This window comes from Xenopus laevis, chromosome 1S (genome assembly GCF_017654675.1).
Source record: "Xenopus laevis strain J_2021 chromosome 1S, Xenopus_laevis_v10.1, whole genome shotgun sequence".
NCBI classification, from domain to species: domain Eukaryota; kingdom Metazoa; phylum Chordata; class Amphibia; order Anura; family Pipidae; genus Xenopus; species Xenopus laevis.
In genome coordinates this window covers 169,545,886-169,561,861 of record NC_054372.1, presented here as the reverse complement: position 1 = coordinate 169,561,861, position 15,976 = coordinate 169,545,886, and positions in this window count along the sequence as shown.

The window sequence follows — 15,976 nt, the reverse complement described above, 5'->3', positions numbered from 1 at the left end:
ACAGTTACCCTTTAAGACCGATCACTAACTTGTTAGTCACTGTGTGTGTGCGTTAAACATATTTTATTCAATATAGATGAAAAGTGCATTCATCACTTGCCAACAAATTCAAAATGAACAGTTCACCTATATGTTGGGTTTAATACAAGCTCTGTAGTAGATAAAGGTTATGGTTGGCTTCCATGGGCAATAGACTGGATTAGTATTAAAGTAGCCTTTCTCCCTTTTTCATAAATTAGATCTGACAAGGTCCAACTTGTGCTTCTCTGAATTCATGGTCCCACTGGGAAAGAAAGAACAAAGAGGCATTTAACGAACAGCGATACAATTACACTTTTATATTTACAAAGCTCAGATGTTAGGGACAGGCATAGTAATTCACTCTTGGATATACTGCTTTGTAGATCCTCTACAGAGAGTGATGTTAACTGCTTTCATAAAGACCGTAACATTTTAAGGAGCTTTGCAATTAAATCATTTGCCAGCCAAGGCACAGCATACAACTATTTAGAATTTAAAACACATTTGTTTCATATATTTTTAAAACAAATTTTGAATAATTTAAATAATTGGAATATTATAACATAAACAGTATCTTTCATTATAATTGCATTTCCCTTTCTCAGTGTAGACTTTCTTAAAATAAATGAAAACCATATTAAAATAACCTGATAAATATTGAAATCTGTCTTTAAAAAATTCAAGATGGATTGTAGGAGTAAGGCAACATTAAAAAAAAGTAGATAATAGGAAAAGCTACAGCTGTGGCCAAAATGGCTAAAATTTGAGTTTTACCAGAACTTTGGGTTTTTCTAGAGCAGGTATAGGATCTATATCCTGAATGCTTGAGACCTGGGGATTTCCATATAAAGGGATCTTTATGCAACTTGAATCTTCATAGCTAAAGTCTTAAAAAGCCATTAAAACATTAAATAAAACCAATAGGACCAGGTCAGCTTGCACTGTGCATGCTTCAGCTTGGCATTGATAGCCATAGAGCATCTGACAGTATGCAGCCAGACATGGGGACTCTAAACCCTGCTTGCTCATCTCTGCCCTAGGCTTTCATTTAAGGGGGAACAGGGGTCCCTTTTGATAGTATGGGTGATGTGGTTAGTTGGGGCTTACGCAGGGGCTCTATTGAGTTTCATTAACCTTTAAAGACTGAAAGCAATGGCTCTAAGGATTCTCTGAAGCTGTGTAATGCTATACACTCCATGCAAGATGTTCTTCTTTTCAAGGGGTTCTGAACTGTGTTTTACCTTCCTTTTAGAGCAGAAGTTTTGAAACCTTTGAATGAAACCCTGCTTTGAATGCCAATATTTATTTAGGGCTCCCTTTGCCCCATGGCTTTTAACAAGGTTAAAGATAGATAGATGGATGGATGGATGGATAGATGAATAGATATAGGATGTATTATCCAGAATGCTTGGGACCTGGGGTATTCTGGATCAGATAACTTTCTATTATTTTCCTTAGTCTTTCTTTAAAAAATATAAATGTTTAAAAAAAAATAGGTTTCTTTTGTCACCAATATGGATTGATGCTGGTTAGCTAGCATTTAGTATAAGATACTGCATTATTATTACAGAGAAAAAAGGAAATTGTTTATAAGAATTACAATTATTTGCATCGGATTTACTCTGTGACTTCTTGTAATTCAGAGCTTTCTGGATAATGGGGTTCCGGATAAGGAATCCTGTGGGGAGTGATTATTTAAAATAAGAAGGTTATAGAAGAGAAGATACATAGGGCCAGATTCAATTAAATGAGAATAAGTTATCTCATGGTTTATCGTATGAAAACTCATGGACAAGATTCAATCTAAGGAGAAAATTTTTTTTCTCTAAATGGAGTTTTCTTGTAATTAACATTCAGATTCCTCACTGTTCTCACTGAATTGAATCGGGTCCATAATCTGAAGGCTCTGTAAAGTTGTAAAGTATAAAATGTGAATGTTGGTGTAACCTATGGATGTTCCAGTGTCAAATCTGTGAGCAAAAGTGTGAACTGTTCATGGAAGGGTTACTGAAAGACTAAACCTAGAATTTTATGCTTTTCAATTACTAAATGAAAGGCCAAATAAACACACAATGGTTTGGATATTTAAATTGTTTTGTTTGAATTGCCACATTGTCTGGGTTTATTTACCCCCTTTTGGTGCCTGCCAGGTTTACAATTTATTGCTGTACCATTATGGTCTGTTCTTAGTCTGGAGCACAGATGGGAAGGAATCGGATATTTCCTTGGCCTTGTCCTGTGTCAATTTAGAGTCTCAGAAGCTAAAATGTGTGTGTTATCAATTAGTTTTCAGTGAACATTTCTGTTAATGCACTGTGTGTGTGGCAAGTAAGGTTAGACAGAAGTTGTGTCTGAGCTTGACTGCACTTACCCAAATTCCTTTTATGAACATTTAGGGGGTTATTTATCAAAATCTGAAAATCTTTCAGAATTTTCTGAAAACTACTTCTACCAAATCGGGCACTGATTTTTTTTCTCCTTGTTTATCAATACATTTTCCAAAAATTTCTTGTTCTGGGAAAAAAAACTCGATAAAATCGTGAAAAAAATCAGAATACCAAGATCAATTCAATACCGCTCGAATACCGCAACTCTTTCGGATTTGACGACCGAAAACCACAAAGTCTTCAGATTATTGCACGAAACCCAGCGCAGATCAGGATCTTCTGGACTTCTCCCATTGACTTCTACATAAACTCGGCAGGTCTGAGTTGGAGTACTTTTTTTATTCTGACTTTAAACACCTTCTGGATTTAATAAATCCCGTAAAATTCGTTTTTCCCCCCACAAAAGATTGTGTTTTTCCCCTTTTGAATAAGAAAGTAACACAATCCAATCTAAATCAAAGCAAAGCATTGAACTTACTTGTTATATTGAAAACAAATAAAAAGCACTTCAAATGACACTGTAACTTCAATCATCATCATTTATTTATATAGCGCCAACAAGTTACGTAGCGCTTTACCTTAGTTATAACAAACAGGGAATAAATGGTAAATAACAAACAAGGGTTACAGAGTACAATAGGATTAGAGGGCCCTACAAATGCCAGTTTACAAACTAAAGGTTAGGGTACAATTGAGACATTAGGATTTTAGAAACAATTTTGTGATTTATGATACCGCAATGATTGATTAATTAAGGTACATTGAATAAGATTCTTTAAACAGGTGGGTCTTTAAGGAGCGCTTGAAAGTTTGTAAAGAAGGAGAAAGTCTGACGGCTCGAGGCAGAGAGTTCCAGAGAAAAGCAGAAGCCCGAGAGAAGTCTTGTAGACAAGATTGGGCAGACGTGATGAGAGGAGAAGTGAGGCGAAGATCAGAAGCAGAGCGAAAGTTGCGTGAAGGAGTGTATTTGGAGATTAGAGATGAAATATAGGGAGGGGCTTCATTATTAAGGGCCTTGAAAGTGAGTGTTAGTAATTTGAATTTGATTCTAGAAGAGATTGGGAGCTAGTGAAGGGACATACATATGGGAGCAGCTGATGTTGAGCAGCAAGATAGATGAATGAGTCTAGCAGCAGCATTTAGAACAGATTGGAGTTGTGAAAGGCGACTTGTTGGAATACCTGAGTCGAGTCGGTTGCAGTAATCAAGTGGTAGATGAACTGAGATATGGTCATATTCGGGCAATGTTAGGCAGTTGAATACGACAAGATTTTGTGGTGAAAAAGACAGATGCGAGTCTAGGATAACTCCTATGCAGTGTGCCTGTGTGGTGGAATGAAAGGTGGTGTTGTTTACTGTGAGTGATATCTGAGGGACAGGGGAAGATCTTGGAGGAAATATAATGAGTTCAATCAACTAACTCTTAAAGGGCACGTAAAGGCAAAAAACATAAAATCCCATTTTTAAATTCTTTAAGAAACCTATTTCCAATATACTTTAATTAAAAAATGTTTACAGTTTTTATAAGAAACCTGACTGTATGCAGAGAAATTCTCCCTTCATTTACTGCTGTGGATAGGAATTGTCAGACGGTCCCTAACTGCTGAGCAGGGAAACAATCATACTTATGAACAGCAGGGGGAGCCCCCGCCTTACTTCCCAGCCATGCAGAACTCAAGCAGCTTTTTTATGACGATCCCTAAGCAGCCCAGACCACACTGAGCATGTGCACAGTCTTAGTCTTGCAAAGATTTTTAACAAAGTTACAAGATGGTGACCCCTGTAGCCGACTTTGAAAGCATAAATTATTTGTTTGATTAGGCTTGTGGTGCAGTAAGTTCATGTTTATATTTAGTATACAAAATACAGCATTTCTAGCCTTATTCTATTTTAGACTTTACATGCCCTTTAAATCTTTCATTCTGTACTGTTGCCCATTTATGCAGTTTATTTGGGGGAAATTCACTAAAGGGTGAATTTTTGCCTCAGAAGGCTCTGCCAATGAAACTTCGTCAGTGCAAGCATTTCATTGAGAGCTTTTGCTACTGTTCATTTCTGCCTAGCGAAACTTTGTTACCACTCTCACACTTAGCACAATTTGAATAGGGTGGGTACATATAGGTAATATATTTGTCTTTATTAGGGTCAGGGCACACACTTAGGGGCCAATTCATTAACTTCGAGGGAAGGAATAGAAGAAAAAATACTTTGAATTTCAAAGTGTTTTTTTGGCTACTTCGAACATCGAATGGTCTACTTCGACCTTCGACTACCACTTCGACTATTCAACCATTCGATAGTCGAAGTACTGTCTCTTTAAGAAAAAACTTCGACCCCCTAGTTTGTCACCTAAAAGCTACCGAACCCAATGTTAGCCTATGGGGAAGGTCCCCATAGGCTTGGCTACGTTTTTTTGGTCGAAGGATAATCGTTCGATCGTTGGATTAAAATCCTTCGAATAGTTTGATTCGAAGGATTTAATTGTTTGCTAGAATGATTATTCCTTCGATCGTTCGATCGAAGTATTTGCGCAAAATCCTTCGATATTCGAAGTCGAAGGATTTTCATTCCCAGTCGAATATCGAGGGTTAATTAACCCTCGATATTCAACCCTTGATGAATTTGCCCCTTAGATTCAGGGAGATTAGTCGTCTGATGACAAATCTCATCTTCTTCGGATGACTAATCTCCCCGAACTGCCTCCCACCGGCTATAATGTAAATCGCCGGCGGAATGGCACTCGGAGTGCTTTGTTTTCCGAAGTTGTCAAAGTTGCCTCACAGCGATTTACACCAGGTCTAAGCTGGCAAAGGAAACTCTAGCGAAAGCGGTAATATTATGTAAAATTACACTTTAGTGAATTTGTGGAGTAAGAGTAAGAGTAAGAGCGAAAACTCACATTAGCGAATAGTCCTCTACGCCAGTTAGTAAATTGACGATGCCCCTGTGGATTGAGTTTTTGGTGTATTTTTGCTAGTGACGGCCACTTCGCCCTTTAGTAAATTTGCACCTATGTGTTGGACATCTTGTCTACACGGTTCTTTGATTTTTCTGCAGTTCTCTGATGTGGTATTTACTCTGGAAAAGAGGCTTGTTAACATCGCCTTGATTTTACATATCATTTTTATGTTTGTACACGTGTTTGGCTGTGCTGCAATTAGGTCTCAAGCAATGAAAAATCATTATGCAACACATTAATAAAAAGGTGAAATATCATGACTTCCTACAAATCAAGTATGTGCCATTACATGATGTGGTGGGGGGACTTTTATGGCCTCACATTGAGTGTTTAGTGTTGATTTTACTGATTGTGGAGGCAAGAACACTGATGAAACATGAAAAGCTTCACCAGATTTTTATTCTTCATATATTAGAATCTCCACTGGTACAAAAACGGCACTTTAAAACAATACAGACATTTTTATTTCCCAGTTACTCATTAACTTTTTATCTGTGCATTTAAATTCTCCTGATTCTTTGTTCTTAAAGGAGCTTTATGCAACTGAATGGCTTCAACATAAGCATAAAATAGGTCATTTTTGGGGTTTAGATTCCCTTTAAATCAATTGCAGTTTTATGCAGTCAATTTCAAATTTTAATCCAGCCTTCCTTTCGGTCTTCTTTTTAATGCTTGATAATGCTAAAAGTTGTTTTGTTGTTGTCCTTTGGAAACTGCTTCTTTCCTATGAAGGCTACTGTCTTCTAATTGTCTATTAACTGTACGATAGGGCATTCTTTATTGAACGGCTTTTAGATTTTGCATGCACGAGCTGTTTTATTCCATAATGAAGCTAGTTTTTCATTGTAGAATAAATCGCTATAGCTTCTTTAATGCATTTTATGTTTTAAATAGGAAATCACATAGGAATTCATTGGGTGAGATGTTTAATCACTATGGTAATTCCTTTGATAGAATATACAGAAAGGTCAATACAGAAGTGGTATATTATAAATGTTTTGAATGTTTGTGGTTGTCACTATATACATATACTAAATATACACTTTGCATTCCAACTCTGCAATAATATGTATTGATACAGGTTTTAAATAAGCTGCCATTCTTCTATGTGTTTATCTCTGGAAGGTCTATGATTGTTCCAATTGCATATTAGTTGTCAAACTGGTAGGTAGGTAGGTAGGTAGGTCTCTTACATTAATACAACCATTAATGGTGGTGAATGAAAGTCTCCCGGGTACTCTCTGCTCAGTACATTTATACTACACTGACATTTCTCTAGAGAATTGCTTGGCATTCTTGTACATATAATTGGTTTTCCCAGAGGACACTGCTGATATACCACTGAAGGCCCATCAGGCCCATCTGCTGAGATTCAGGCTGGAGAATCTTTTTAGTTAGTTCATTACAAACCATAGGTCCTGCTCTGAGCAAACAGCTGCAGACAATTTCCATTAAACACTGCCTGCTGCGCCTACTGCTTTGCTTGCTGTTGTAAAATAAAGTTCGGGAAAAAAACGCTCCACCTGTTACATGTTTATTTTCAGCGGAAAGGAACAAATGATAGATTGAAAGTAGGAAAAAATATTTTATACAGCCAAATGCAAATAAACACCACAAGCTGTAAGCACAGTCTTATAGTAGACAAACACAAATTAAACAGGGGACCCAGTTTTTATAGTCTTATAGAAGTCATGTGTATCTTTCCATTTCTGATATAAGAATACAGAAAAGACCGCACTTCTTCACCTTTCCTATGACTCTATTGCCTGGTGATGCAGATCTACCGAGACAGTTGGTGCACATCAACCAAATGCAGATAGAATTTTTGGAGAGAGATGCACAGACACCATGTCTGTTGCAGGTGGGGAGCTTACCCCTTTTATTGTAACCACATGTGCAACTAACATGGTGTCTGTGCAACTCTCTCCAAAAATTCTCTTTCCATTTCTGGCCTTGCCACCAGCCACTGAATATCACCAACAACAGCCCTTGAGCCCCGTGAGTGCCAGAAGGGATATTATGGAACATTTACAAGACAGCAGCATTCGATAAGCCTACTTAGACTTCTTCTGCTCTCTCTAAAGTGATGGAGATTTTGCAGAGTAAAGATACAGATGGTGTAGAAGCAGCTCCACCATACATTCCTGCCCTGTTAATATCCATGTAGTTTCTATTCTTTCTATACAATGGCATTGTGGTAAGGTCGTCAGTTTATTGGCAAAGTGTGTGTTGCAAACTTCTTCCAACTCTTTAAAACTGATGCTCTGCTATTTCTAGCGAATACTTAATTCAATTGATGGAAAACAATGAACGTGGGTGACAAATATGACCATGACTTTTTTTATTCTCAAGCCACAAGTCCATACTGTACAAATAATAAATCAGAAGTAAATGGAAATGAGTGACATGGAGGAAATGATAATCTTTCCAACTATAAAACTATAAAACATAACAATTTGTAGGTTAATAATTTAAATAAATATTGCCCTTTTACATCTCTTGCCTTAAACCACCATTCTGTGATGGTCTGTGTGCTGCCTCAGAGATCACCTGACCAGAAATACTACAGCTCTAACTGTAACAGGAAGAAGTGTGGAAGCAAAAGACAGAACTCTGTCTTTTAATTGGCTCATGTGACCTAACATGTATGGTTTGTTTGCGTGCACCGAGAATCCTAAGATCCCAGGGGGCGGCCCATATTTTTTAAAATGGCAATTTTCTATTTATGATTATCCAATGGCACATACTACTAAAAAAGTATATTATTATGAAAATGGTTTATTTACATGAAGCAGGGTTTTACATGTGAGCTGTTTTATGCCATATCTTTTTATAGAGACCTACATTGTTCGGGGGGGTATAGTGATGGGCAAATGTATTCGGCAGGCGCAAATTCGGGGCAAATTTGCGCAAAACAGCAGCGAAAATTCGCTGATGAAAATTCGCCTGGGCATTTTCACAAATTTTTCGCCGTTTCACCAATTCACCCATCACTAAAAAACACCCATTGATTTTAATGCATTTGGACAAAAAGAAATTGCTGAGCAGAAAGTTTTTTTCACCCATTGACTTCATTGCATTTGGCTATTTTTTCTCTGTTTCATTCATCACTATTCATAATTCCAACCCAAAAAAACTATACTTTAGTTTTCATGTGTCGATTGCTTTCTTTTGTAATGATTTACAAATTCTCACAGGGCCAACATTTCAAATGGGTGACCAAAGCTCCATTCCTTTGGTTTAACAAATTATTTACAGTAAATATCTGTCTATCCATCTGCTGTATATGAAGATAATTTTGTCTGCGGTTTTAGTGTCCATGGAAATATGACCATGACTTTTTTTAATTCTCAAGCCACAAGTCCATACTGTACAAATAATAAATCAGAAGTAAATGGAAATGAATTACATGGAGGAAATGATCATCTTTCCAACTGTTAGTGACAAAGGCCTTGTGGAATGTATTTTAAAACATACATTCTTCCTATTCTGCCATTCCTTCTATAACACAAACATTCTTTTGCAGTTAACATGTTTGAGTCATATATTATGTTAAATATTGTGTTATTGAGTGCAACCCAATACAAGCCAAAAGTTATGATACAAGTAACTCATCTGGTGGGTATAAACTTTATGGGGCATATTTAGCTTTTAAAAAAGGCTTTCCAATTACCAATTTATATTATAGATGCTAATATCATTACAATTACAGTTTCACGGGAAACACTAATTTCCAGGCATGTTAAATCGAGGTACAACTTATATATAGGGATGGGCGAATTGTTTCGCCTCATTTCGCCAAAAAAATTACGCCCATAGACTTGTATGGCGGCGTGCGTAAAAAAAAAAGACGTGCGTCAAAACAATTTCGCTGCGCAACAAAAAATTTTTTTGCGACTTATATACATGTATAATAAAACAAAACAACAAAGGTACAACATTCATTAGGTAACTAATTTATTTTTTTTAAAAATACAATGTTTCAGGTTTGGTTTGATGTGACAGTCTCCCATCTATTAGCTATGGCAGTTTGTATGTATAGCCCTCTTCTGCTACTGCATGAGATCTAGCATGCATTTAGTTGTGTGTGGTGCTACAGGAGTCCTGTGCCTCTGCTATATGGGAGAGCAGGTACACTTTAATATGGCGTGCCTCCGCCCAAGGTCAGGACAGGCTAAACTGTAATACCCCTCCCTGGGAACTTCTCTGATCTGCAATACACATACACAGTGGAACAGTTGATGGATTTATTTGGCAGAACACTATACCTTTAAGTTACAGTGATACAGGTAGCCTGCCAGCCAGGAGCAACTTTGCTCAAATAACGCAGCTGATGATCTTTGAACTGCTGAGGGGAATCTCCACTTATGTGGCAGTTGCTTCAAAGTCCTGAGAAGGAATACCTTTGGTTTTCCATGCCCTCAGAAGAGCACGCTTTGCTCTTCAGAGCCCTGACAAGGACCACTTTTCCTTCCACACCCTAAAGAGAGCGCACTTTTCTGCCACTGGGGTTCCTTACTAACTTTGCCACACAGAAACTCTGGGAGCATGTACACTTTGTTTGCTTCTCTCACCCAGCAGCCCTTTCTCTCTCCCAGCAGCACTTCCTCTCTCCCTCTTCCTTCCTGTCAGCTCACAGAGGGTGGGGCTCCTCCTCCTACTTGCACAGAAACAATACAGAGGAGAGACAAGTGTACACAGCTCTTCTACATATGGAAAAACTTTAAACTGTGAATGTACTTGAAAAATCAAAGGGGGGTCCTTACTGAGCTTCCTGGCATAAGGCATTATGAGGTGCTCCTGTCTGTGTTATAATACCTGGTCTGCCTGTATTTTGAGTCTTGGGTCATGACCATGTTCAAGGAACCGGCCAGTCATGTGCCACTTCTCTGCTCCAGTCACTGCTGTTTCTGACGGAACTGAAAATAAGAGACTCCCCTAAAGGTAGATCTGGTGTAAGGGACTTGCTTGGTGGTCTAGTCAGGGTGCGATGGGGACACCCGTCGCGTCTGATTGTTTCCTCCTTGCATTCCGTCTTTTGCGATACTTCCGGGTCCCACCGCTCAGAGGTTCATTTGCCTGCTGCCTGTCTAGACTTTTTGCTCCTGTATTGACTATTCTATTGGATTCTGTTTTGTATTACGAACTTGGTGCGTATTGATTCGACCTGTCACCACGACTACTCTCTCATCTTCTGATTTCATACTGCTATCCCTGATTGGTATTGACCTGGCCTGTTCCAGACAATGCTTGTTGTTCTCCATTCCTATTGCAATGTCCAATTCCCTTGCCTGTCCAGAACTCTCTCTCTGGTCCTCTCACACTAAGACCTGGCGGAACCCGAATAGCGGATTCTCTTCCTGAAGCCAAAGGTGGCTGTTAAAGGCAGAAGACTGAGCCGCGACCATGATCTTGGAGTTAGTTCTGGGTTTGGGAATCCATTCATAACACCTAGGATGATGGAAAAGTGCATGTAGAATAGTACTGCGGTATGTTGGTTTGCAAATAAGTGTGAATCTGTCACCCACTCTGCATATTTTAAAGTCCAAATATTGTTTAGTAGCACAGCTGAAAACCACCATGAATCACTTGTCGGTATATCATTCAAATGATTAAAAAAGTCAGTCAGTTGTTCAGTTGTGCCCTGCCAAATCATGAAGCAGTTATCAATATAGCACTTAGAAAATACAAAAGATTTTCCTAGCAGAAAATGTTGGCACAACATTAGAACTGGTAGCAGTTCCAGAGATTTGTAAATTAAATGTATTTTAAACATAAAGTAAGAGCCAAGTCTAAAAGTGTGCATATATAATCAACCTTGTATTTATATTATTATTATATATTATTAAATATATATTATATTTATATTTATTATATTTATATTTTAACGAGGATCTAACATCCACATTACCTGCCTAATGAGGTGCCTCATAATGGTGTAGAGACTGGTTACATCCAATTCCATAGTCACTAGCAGACAGTTTGTGATTAATGGGATAAATGGGATACTGTTGCGGGAAAACATGTTTCTTTCAAAATAGTGTTGCTCCAGCAGAATTCTGTACTGAAATCTGTTTTCAGTACAGAGCAAACAGATTTTTTAATATTTAATTTTGAATCTTGGCATGGGGCTAGCAATTTCCCAGGTGCTCCCAAACCATGACTTGTCGTATTTGTTTGCATTGCTAAAACCCAGCTTTTTTCCTGCTTTGGTGGTATTCTTATGTCTACCACTATGTGGAGCTAGTTGGAGAGCAAGACTTGAGTTGTTGTTAAATACAATGAGAAGGGGATTGGAAAAACAATAGCTGTCTCAAAGCATTTCCATCCTAAAGTGCTGGCTCCCTCTCAAAGCTCAGAATTACAAAGCACTGAGATGGCTGCCTCCACACCAATATTACAGCGAAAAAAGTACATTTGTTGGTTCAAGAATAAGATTTTAAATGGTAGAGTGAATTATTTGCAATGTAAACAGTGTAATGTAGAAATAAAATGTTAAATATACAAATCATGACAGAATCCCATTAAAGCAATGCGTTTGGATTTTATTATCAGCTGTAAAAAGTGGTCAATAAACATATGCACCTATTGGAAAAAAGAAACCAAGGCTGAAATTATAGGTTGACCAGGAGTTTTGGTAGTGGATTTTTGCATTATTGCTATTATACTGTATATATGATGGGTACCTTAGTATAGGGAGTGGAAAGAAACTCATAGGTGGGAGAGTCCACCCAACCTGAAACACGTCCTATCTAGAAGGGAGCCAAGTCCCAGTCTCTCTATTTCTTCAATGAATCATCAAGACTTTTAAACCAACCAACGTATTTATGTCTGGTGACCCTCTTCCTCTTCCCTAGCAATGCCTGTTCAATCACAAGCAAGATAAAATCAAGGGAACATTTGTTTAAAATGTTACACCATCGGGGTTATTCCTGCCAATGGTAGGAACATTTTTTATGTGGGAAAAACCCCAAGGTAGGTACCATGTAATAATGTAACAATAAACTATTGCATATAATGTTTTAAGTGTTAAAAGTACTCAAAAGCACCCCCTGCATCCTCAGTAGTTCTGCCACTGAAGAGGGGGTCATAGATACTGAAGGATCCGTGAAGTACAACATCCTCTGTGCTAAATGTCAATTCACCCAAAATGTCAATATTTGCCAAGAACATTAGTCATACCAAACATAATCCTCTCGCGCAGTCAGCAGTATGGATGAAAGTTCAGTGTCTGGGTTACAATAACTGAGGGGTGATTCCTAGGTTCTTCTGTATATTTAAATTTACTGCTCATGGTGTAACTCTCCACTATGTTACATGATATTGCCACCAATTTTTTATTATAAACAGTATGGTGCACCATACTGATAAATTTGTTATATATTAACACACAGTTGCTGGGGATTATTCAGAACATTTTTTAAAATAAGCCACCACTCCATACTGCCCCTTCCTACCTCTGACTGTGAAGAACCCCCTACGTTGCTTCAAGGCCCCATCCTGGATGGAATTAATTGGGCTGGATAGTTTTGTGTCATCTGCAAACACTGATACATTACTTACAATACCCTCCCCAAAGTCATTAATGAACAAGTTAAATAAAAATGGACCCAATTCCTAGCCCTGAGGGACCCCACTAAGAACCTTACTCCAAGTAGAGAATGTACCATTAACAACCACCCCGATCCTGTAGCCAGTTTCCTATCCATGTGCAAATGACTTTACCAACCCAAAAGACCTTAGTTTCGAAAGCAGTCATTTGTGATGCACAGTATTAAATGCTCTGGCAAAATCCAAATAGATCACATCTACTGCTCCCCCACTGTCCAGCATCTTATTTACCCCATCATAAAAAGCAATCAGATTTGTCTGACATGACCTATCCTTCATAAAGCCATGCTGATTGCTGCTCATAATGCCATTCACTAATGTCATTCACTAGCCCAAGCGCAGCTTAGCTGCTACCCCGGGAAAATGCCCTAAGTCTTTACTTTGCCCTCTGTGCAGATTCTGTCAAGCGGAGTTCCCGGCAGCCATCTTCTTCGCTTCGGAATGAGACCGGCGTAGTGGCGCATGCGCAGTTGGAGCAATTTTCTGTTTCACGATAACTGTGCATGTGGCGAAATTCACGAAAATTGCTGAAGCTCCGGTAAGTCAAGGCTTAGGGCCATTTGCCCTGGGTAACACTGGCTGGGGGTAGGAGGAAGGGGGGTCTATGTAGGTTAGGGAGGTAGGGTTTTTTTTTAACTTTAGGGTTTAGTTCTCCTTTAAGGAAGTTTTTCTTTAGAATGTTGAACCAACTGACCTGACCCACTACTGCTAATGATGTTACTGAAACTAGGCTCATCAATATGCCTGATCTTCCATTACCACAAATTTAAAAAAAAAGTGATCACCTAACCACATTTACTACACAAATTGAAAAATAGACATTTTCGAACCGAATGATCAATGAATTTAACCAAATTTGGTCACAGACAAATCAATTCACTCATTTCTACCACAATTACTAGTAATAAAATAGATTCAGTAAAAATAAAATAGTACCAGTTCATTTATCACAAAGTAATTGGTTTAATTGTAACATAAGGGTAACCTCAACATCTAATATTTTCCTTCCTAAATTATCATTATTATTATTAACATGTATTTTTAGAGCGCCAACATTTTGCGCAGTGTTGTAAAATGTATGTATTTATACATATATAAGAAATCACACGAATTACATACATAGAACATACTGAGTTACATACATAGCAACCAGTACCGATACAAATGGTGAGGAAGGCCCTGTGCAAAAGAGCTTACAATCTAAAGCTAATAGTAAAAATGTTGAGACTGTCTCTTTCGCTAGCAAATTTGCGCCTGCGATCGGCGATGTCCCTGTTGGCAGTAACACTAGTGAATTGTCGCTAGCATTAGCCACTAGGCCCTTTAGTAAATCTGCCCCACAGACACAAGTATTAACCTGTGTTATTAATTGATGTTTGAAGTAATTCTGAGAAGGATGAAAACTGTGGGCCATTGCTTGGCTATGCAAAAGTAAAACAAAGCTATATTACTGCTGGAATGACTGCTAGCTAAAAATACTCATCACCTCTGCTTCAACAAATACTACTGTATCTTTGCAGAAAGGAGCATACCAGCATATATAGTGAATAAAGTACCCCCTCTTGTAAAATATAAGGATATTATTAGTTACCGAGGAGTTTCATGACCATATAAAAACACGAGGCCGAAGGCCGAGTGTTTTTATACAGGTCATGGAACTCCGAGGTAACTTCTAATATCCTCATATTTTACAACTGGGGGTACTTTATTTATTATAATACACAAATTTTAGTGAGTCATGTGACAGAAATGACATCACTACTCACCGTTTATAACTGATGACATCACTACTCACCGTTTATAAGGATATAATTTACAGGATATTCATGGCTTTTGTGTATTATATAAATATATCCCCAGAGTTGTACTTCCAAGCAGGCACCATGTAAGTTGCAATTGCCCACAATCCAGAGGTATCTGCGGTAAAATGTGTTCCTTTTAAAAAGGGACAGTAAAAGGTTTCCATGAACAAAAGAGCGCAGAAGCCTGTCTTTTCTCATTTGCATGCAGACATTTATTACTCTACTTAATTAAAAAAAAATCAGTAGTAAATATCTGAGCACAAACCTGTGCCATGGTAACACAATGCAGCACTATGGTAAATGGCAGGTTTTTCTCCAGATCCCAGCTAAAAACTGTGAAACTCCTCCATTATTAGACAAGTCCCAATTAACTAAATGAAAGGATTTTATTTTCACTTTAATGTTAAAAACATTGCTTGTTAAGAATTTTTGTCAGCATTAGTGTATTTCACAGCAGGGTGAGAGTTGTGTGAAGACAAGGCATATTTTAATTGCTGTAAAGAATAGGGAATGTGAGAGCGTCAGCTTGGGGTTGCTCTGAAGGTGGGTCTCTAAGGAGCTGATTAGGTTCAAAAGCAGTGCCAGTAGATACAAGGTCCTGCCGCAAGCAAGGCTGTAGTTAATATTCTTGGTTCCTACAGTGTACACAAGCTGCGGAGCATTTGACTGGGAGTTTAGCACTTGCCTTGCAGCTACTTCAGTGAGTGGTGAAAGACCATTTCACTTTAATTGGATCATTTAAATCCATAATTTAAAAAAGGGCACTTTTCATATAACTGCTGAACATTTGACTTATTTAACTGGCATTTGAAAAATGCAATATCCACCACATAAATGGTAATAGAATTTCAGCCTTGATTATTGCATTTCATGGTTATTGTCTGCCGCTGCTTGGCAAGCTTTTCCTACCTAGGCCCGTCCACGTCCAACAAACTCTAAAGCTCTAGGCAGTTTTCCAGATTTCAGATCTTGAAAGCCCAAGGAATCATGTTTTAAACATAGGTACTTTTTTTGTCCGTAGACTGACAAAATAGGGGAGTCGGTACAGCTGAGACTTTTCAAGTAAATGTCTGTGTTAGAAACAAGGGTGAAATATCAATCAAGGCTGTAGGAATTTCTTCTTAAAATATCATGAACAGTGGATTTTATAAATGATTCGGAGTATAGAAAAAGAATGGACACACATAAAAAAGGCA